Raw genomic sequence first — 8,603 nt, forward strand, 5'->3', positions numbered from 1 at the left:
ACTGATGAAACAGAAGATCATGAGAGTCAACGTTAATAATATTAGATCACATCATCATGAAGTATACACAGAAACAAACAAGCTGCCACTTTCCTGGATGGACGACAAAAGAATGATCATGGATGATGGCATAAATACACTCCCGCATGGCTATAATGGATGATGGCAATGGGTATGATGGCACTGGCAAATGATAATGGAACGAACACCGAGTGAAAAAAACTTTATTACTTATATTTGTTTCGCGCAGGATATTTAATGGGCCTCTCGGGCTTTTCGGAGGAACCATTACTTATTCTGGCCGGAATATGTATAGGCAATGTAGTTCCAGATACAACATAACTGTAACCACTGGAGGCTATATAGGTCATACTCTCTTTTCTATCTCTTCTATCTTTCTCTTCACTCTTTTCTTTCTCTTCTATCTTTCTCTATCTTTCTCACTTTGCTGTCGTATTTTTCCGTTGTCTTATTTTATTCATATATGTGTGAGAATATAGCGTCTGTGCATTGTGTTCTGACATGTATATTTTGTTATTGTTTACTAATTTGGGAAGTTTTAATTTTCGGTGTTGTAATGCAGGCTGCGCATAGTTACATTTACGTAATTACTTAATGGTCATAAGTCTAAATATGTGTCGACGGTTCCAAGCCCATGAAAATGCAGAGGACAGCGCCTACCTAGAACAAAAGTGTAAGATTTTTAGTTCCAGGAATGCTGTAATTTCGCCCTGGAGCGAGTACACGCTGGGATCACCTGGCATGCAGGAGGAACCAACACATGGGGAGGGCTTTGCCGCCGAAGAGGGACCGTCTCTTCAAAATGTTATTGACGAAGTGCGCGCCTTTCGCGAAGAAGTTGTTGTGGAAAGAACAGCCATGCAAGATGCAGGAACATTGACATATCTGTCATTCTGCATGAACTCCAGAGGCTTCGGGAAGAAGTGGAAGATATCCAAGATGTGATTCGTCGAGTAACGAATATGCTCCGAAAATCCTAATAATATTGTATATTATTTTGTAGTTTTAGTTCCTTGGTGTGTATATATATATATATATATATATATATATATATATATATATATATATATATATATATATATATATATATATATACACACACACACACATATATATGTGTGTGTGTGTGGTTTAAAAGAATACAAAGTTTCATAAATTATAATGGTTGTAAATCAAGAATAATAAAAATTTTATAACTAAAAAGGGTAGTCCAGGAATTAACTACCATAAGTATTACATTGAACATTTCAAGTTATGTTCAACACTAGAAGGAAACTAATATGGATGCTTGTATATATATGGTGCGTTAAATTGAATATAAAAAATTCAGTAGTAAAAGTATAATCCAAGATAGCTGCCAGTAGCATAAAAGTAATAATATTAGATATGGTGATGTAATGCAAAGCTCCATTAATTGTGATGTAATGGTATAAATTTCTAGAATACTAAAAGGCAAAAATGCAAAGCCCCAAGTCTTGATAGTTATGTTGCAATGGTAGAAAGTTCTAGAATTCAAAATAGTGACATTAACGTGAAAATCCAAAGCCCCATTAGTTATGATGCAACGGTAGAAAGTTCTAAAAACAAAATGGCGGCTAGAAATTACATAATCCAAGATGGTGATTGCATAATGGTGAAATATTATATCCGAATCCTCAAACCTCATTGGTAGTGACATAATAGAAAGTTCTATAATTAAAAATGACAGAACATTCTAGACAAAATGATGGTCGTAGAATTACGTAATCCAAGATGGCAGAATTTATTGTAAATGACGTAATCTACAATGGCGACCGGAAATGACGTAATCCAAGATGGCGGATATTGTCAATTTGAGTTTATGTAGTTAACGTGCACACTCTACTGTTAAGTCACACGATTACACCTATGGACTTAAAGGGATGTTTTTTGTTACGCCTCAGTGTGTAAACAATTTATATTAAGTCCAGACGTTTTTGTCACATCATCGGCCCATAATCAAGGACGCATTAACTATCACTTGTCATCAAGTACAAAAACATAAAATTATTGTTTCGAAAGAAAAGTAACTAAAACTTTCTACATCAAATCTAAGACCACATTGACTAAAGACTACTACTGTTCCACACTACGTTATTCTTATAAAAAAACTAAGAGTTTTTATGTTTTTCTGTGATTGGACCATCGTTAATGTGACGGCTGCTGGAATAACTCGTGCCAATTCATTATACTCACGGATGAGCGAAGTCACATATCATGCATTACCAGTTGGGGATTGCATCGTAATACATTAAGCCTGTAAACGTGTGGTGATCCCCTGTCAAAATTAATAAGAGTTCAAACTCTAACATGGCGATAAAATACGTTATCATTAAATCATTAAGAAAAAAGTTTTGCTACATTTATTTCGCCGAAGTATAAACAAAATTGAATGCAACCCAGTCTACATGATTCCGTTCGTCTCGAGTGTGCTATCATGCTGAGTTGTTAACCTGTTACGTTATTGTAGTGAGTCTTGTTGATAACAAAAAAAAATTGCAACCTGTTCTTGTGTTTTTTGTTGGGCGTAGAACTATCGATAACACTTTCTAATAAAAAGCGATAACTCTTTTATGTACGTTAAATGTTTAATATTTATTTTGTACTTCTACAACCCATGTATTAAAAAAAAACTATTACATTCTGGAAAACAATAATAAAATTAATTATTAGCCATATAAACATGCTACCTACAAGTAGCGTGTTTCAAACTCAGATGTTAGTAGGCCTGTCTTTTTTTTATATTCCCCACCCCAATCTCACCACCATCCAATGTGAGTGGTTTGTTTGCTGAACTATTTTATTTATTTATATTTTCCATTGGTTGATAATGTAAGGCTTTGGAATACATCATATACAATTTGTAGTTAACTGATCCAAACTATATTGTCTGAAACAATACATTGATACACTCAACTATACACTTACAACAAAAGTATCAGTAGATGGCTTTGAAAGTAACGAATTCCATAAAATATTATATTAAGTTATAGTTGCAAAATAAATATACACACTGTTATGTCTACCTACATCTTTAATATAATGTGAAATGTTGGTGGGCATATACAATATTAAATTTTAATAAATAAAAATAATATATTTATGACTTAAGACACCCATGATGAACCTAGAGTGTACTTCAATACTTATATAAATTAGAAAACCAAGCAGTACTTATAGCCCAGGAATTTTAGAGTTTAACCCGGAAAAAAATATTATAAAGCTGCAAATTTGGTCATTAGTACTATTCACCTTCCTGAACAACATACTGAATTTCCCCTATTCTCCCGTGCCGGCATCCATGTTTGTTTTCGGGCAAGAATGTCTTAAGTTGCAAAAATCGACACTCAGGTGAAATTGACCCTTCAGAAATTAAACCCAAGAATAAATACTCTTCTATATATATTTTATTTCATCATAAGACCAGACTGAATACCTGTAAATTTTCAATTAGTAAATGAAATACATTTTAAGCGTTGTTAAAGCGATTACCTTTTAAGAATTTCTTGAAAAATTAGCAGTTACAAATCAACTGACTCAAGAGTGTATAAATTAAGACAGATAGCTAAAAAGTGGTTTTTACAATCGATATTTGCTACAGTTTTCTTTTTCCAATGGTGTATTATTCATTTTCAAGGGATGGTTTGTTTAGGAGATACAGCCGCCTAAACAATAGCGCGTGTCGTGTAATCACATACACTGGCGTGCATCGTCCAGTGCAAATGCAAGTCTACAGAATCTATGTAAGTGTAAGCTAGTTATAATATTCAAGTAACATTCAGTTACACGCATATTATAAGTATGTTAATCATATATACATAATTTATATAAATGATTTGGATTATGTTATGTGACACAAACTGAAACAAAACTATTTCGATTCCTAATTCAGTTATGTTTTAATTAATTTCAAAATAAATAACTTACGTTAGGCCTATGGTAATATAACTTTTAGCACAGCATTTACAAACATAAATTTATTTTATTAAAACTGGAATACGGTTTTCTATGTTAATAAAACCCTCTCTTAATTATATGCAAAGTAGTAATGTTTGCAATCTTTTCTACAACTCTTTCATTATGAATTATAAACTTTAAAAAAAGGAAAGCAATTTATTTGGTTCATGAATTAGATATAGTTACTTATAGAGTAGCTTCCTGTGGGTCATCTTCGTCACCACCATGAAAATCTTTTAATTTCTATATTCATGCTGCTTCCTCCTCTACAATGTCCACACATCATCGAGCAGGCCAATCCAGCACGCCTGCATTCACATCTGTAGCCACAGTGTCTTACAGCCACAGAAAATCAGGCGCAACAAAGAATCAGGCGCAGGTGCCCGGCTAGTCAGTATTGGAACCAAGTATCCTCCAGCCAGTTTCCACCCCCATAAAGTATTTCTCATTTTAAATTAAATTCCCTGTAAAATTTAATTAAATATTGTTCAGTTTAAGATACTTTCAGTGTACAGAATATAATTATCTGATTTTTTTTTGTGTATTTTCAACAAGATTTTACTGTATTCTGTTTCTGCTTTCCTTTCCTGCCAACATTTAACCTGCGGTTTGACAAACAGGGCCTTTGTTTTCAATTAATTCTACTATGAACCCATTAACACTCCACTTTGAAACTTTGTAGACAATTTAATATTTGTACACAAAAATTTATAGAATTTTTTGAAAAAAATTAAAAATGCACTTTTTTCAAAAATTTTAAATTTTAATTTTAAAAATTATTTTGAAAATTATTTTTTTTCTATACATTATTGTGTTACATATCACAAATACTGCAAAATGACACCTGTCTCACCTTTCTAACTTAATTTGGAGAAGAGTTATGGTAATTTTAAAATATGCCTGTCGTGCAATTTTGAGTGTTTTTTCGAAAATTTACAAAGTAATATTTTCAAAACGGATGGATATATCATTCTAAAATTTTATATTTTTGTTAGTCTGTATGGAGGTAACATCTGTGCAAAATTTCATCAAAACCTGAGATGGTGAGGTAAAATGGGTATGTTGATTTGACATGGAATGACCCTTCGACAACTACTTTACATCGTTGCCACTTCTAGAGAAACTTAGAGTTGATGGTACATTAGCTTGTGGTACAATACGACCTCAAATAAAAGGTGTTCCATCTCTAGCAGAGGACAAAAAAATGGCAAAGGGTGACTGACTACAGAATATCTCAAAGTGGTATTGGTGTGTACAAGTGGAAAGATTCTAAGGCTGTGTACATTCCTTCGAACTACCATGGTTCAGAAACTACAACTGTTACAAGGAAGGGCAAAGATGGAAGAAAAAGGGAATTTGTGTGTCCACAGGTAATCAAAGATTACAATTTATTTATGGGAGCTGTTGACCATGCAGATCGTCTTTGTATCACATATGGGGTCAACAGACGACCAAAGAAATGATGGCATAGGCTATTCTGGGGATTGGTTGACATTGCATTTGTCAATTCGTATGTTGTGCATTCAGAAGTTACTGAGAAAAGAATGCGTTATTCGACTACAGAAAGGATGTAGCACTTGGGTTGATGTCATTCAAAAGTTTACCGTTGTCAAAGAATACACTGCAGAGCAAGAGGAAAGGAGAGCCAGGCAGTAGCAGTAACCCCAGCAGCTCAAAAAGAAGAGGGAAAATGGAATCTGTTCCTGCTGATGTTCGTCTGGGTAATAGAGGCGTCCATTGGCCAAAATTTGGACAGAAGCGTGGACGCTGTGAGCTATGCTCCATCAAGGGGATTCAATCCAGGCCAAACTCTTGGTGCTCTCATTGTAAATACTTTTTATGTTGCAATGAAAGCAAAAACTGTTTTGCAGAATACCATGGAGTAGAGTGACAAAATAATCTAACTGATTTGAGCTTGTTTACAATTAGAAATACGCTACCAAAATTTGTATAGCTAATATGTATGTTCAAGTTATAAAGTTTACTGTAGCCCAATGGTACTGCAAAGTACCATAATGTTTATCATAACAAGAAAATCAAAACAATTGATTTTTAAGTTTTAGTGTAACTGACAATGTGAAAGTACAACAAAATTCACGAAAAAATATATACTTTTTTATTATGTGTAAACCTGTGGGCAAAATCATAATAAAATTAACCTGGTACTTAGAAGTACCTGCGGGCAACTAAGGGTTAATATATGAATCAGTCGATGTGGCCCGGTTTTTTACTTAAAGGTGCATTATCTATGTAAATTAAAAATTAAAACCTCTTCAAATGTTTTTCTTCAGTGAACCACATGTCCTTGCTAAAAATCCAAAAATACTTTTATTCTATGCTCTTTCACATCCCCTTTTCAAATCAACCGGCGGAGATAAGAAATTCCAAATACTTTAGGAGATATTGAATTTTTTAATTTTTCAATACAACACTTGTACAAAACCATTTGATCGCCGCCATTTTTGTTATTTTGCCGTGTGTTCGTGAATGCGTAATAAATAAAATGGTTGATTAGGTCAGGTCAGATACATTATTAATACTTTCAAACTAAGCGGACATAAAAAATAATGTGAATTAATTTTAATGTCTGTTTAGTTTTTAAATATTTATAATGTAACTGACCTGACCAAACAAACCGGGACAAAGGATGAACAGTAGGAACTAAAATGGTCGATTAGGTCAGGTCAGTTACATTATGAATACTTTCAAACTAAGCGTACATTAAAAATAATGATTTAATTTCAATGGTTCTTTAGTTTTAAAGTATTTATAATGTAACTGACCTGACCTAACAAACCCGGACAAATGATGAACATTAACAACTCACGTAAAAATTTTTTGTTACTTATTACTTGCGCAACAATATCCAAATAAAAAATAAGACTTTAAAATTAGAAACGTTAAAAACCCATTTAAGTTGGAGGCGGGTACATTTCCTTTGCCATTAGAAGGAAATGATGTAGTCCACCTACGTTGCGATACCTCTGACGGAACATTAATAAATAAATATCACGTATTGGTTCATTTGAATACTGGCCAATCACGGAACTGTCACGTGACAAAATTGTCCAATAAGAAACATAATAGATACTCGTAAACCAGAAACAATGGTTATCGCCGCATGAATACACAGGTATTGTGATGAAAATTAAAAAATTTGATATATCCTAAAGTATTGGAATTTCTTATCTCCGCCGGCGACTCTACATATTTACCAGATAAAGTGTTTCTGAATAGCTAAAAAAAAAAAAATTCTATGAGAGCATCCTCCATTTTTGGTAAATATGTAGAGTAGCGGTATTTGGGAAAAAATATGCTAAAAATCCTAAATGTTTTATTATATGCTCTTTCACATCCTCTTTTCATTAAAACTGGCGTAGATAAGAAATTCCAAATATTTTAGGAGATATAAAATATTTTAATTTTCATCACACTTTTTGTGTATTCATGCGGCACTGACCATTGTTTCTTGTTTAAGAGTATCTATATTTTTTTTTATTGGAGAATTTTGTCACGTGACAGTTCCGGGGAAGCCTACAACTCGAGTAGTTTCTGTTCCCTGCAAGAATTTCCGAAGATTGCCAAATTTTTGCGATTTGGTATTAACGCCACTTCAGCCGCTAAATCAGAAGTTTCCAATGAAAACAAGCATGTTGTGACTGACCTAACCTAACCCTTCAATTTTTTTAATTTCAATTTTTGAGAGAAATCCGATGTTGCACGAACGTGGTAGGGAACCGAAACTACGCGAGTTGTAGGCTTCCCGACAGTTCCGTGATTGGCCAGTATTCAAATGAACCAATGCGTGATTTATTAATTTATTGTAGCGCAAGTAATAAGTAAAAAAACAATTACGTGAGTTCCTACTGTTCTTCCTTTGTCCCGGTTTGTTTGGTCAGGTCAGTTACATTATAAATAATTCAAAACTAAACAACCATTTAAATAAATTCACATTATTTTTAATGTCCGCTTAGTTTGAAAGTATTTATAATGTAACTGACCTGACCTAATCGACCATTTTTAATTAATTACGCATTCACAACGAACACACTGCAAAATAACAAAAATTTCTGCGGTCGAATGATTGCACAGTTGAGGAGTGTTGGTGGGAAACTGAATAAGTGCCAAAAAACATTTTGAGGTTTATCATTGAAATAATTGTATGTCCTGTTACTAATACCATAGGAAGTTGTATAAGTGCTAATCATCCATATTCAGTTCAAACAAGCGTCGATAGAATGCGCGTGGTGTAGCTCCACAGCTGTTGTCATGGAGAATGATACAACTGCCATCTGATAAGTAGCCATATTGTGTTTCGTTTCATGGCATGTTTGGATGCACTCTTGTAAGAAATGGATAACAGTTCGGTATTAAAGTCTGTTAGAAAGAAAGTGGCGGAAAATAAAGAATTGAGGACCCATGGGAAGCCTTACACAACTTCAAAAGAAAAGGAAAAACCTGCAAAGATGCCAGCTGCAGCTGAGGTATGTATTGCATTCATAACCTAAAATTACATGCTCTAAACATGTTTCTGTCTACAACACTAGCAATCATAAACCAACATGCATTTTCAGAAGTTGTTCAAAATGTAAAACATGATTGTGGCA

The sequence above is a fragment of the Bacillus rossius genome, chromosome 11, assembly GCF_032445375.1.
Source record: "Bacillus rossius redtenbacheri isolate Brsri chromosome 11, Brsri_v3, whole genome shotgun sequence".
Lineage (NCBI taxonomy): Eukaryota > Metazoa > Arthropoda > Insecta > Phasmatodea > Bacillidae > Bacillus > Bacillus rossius.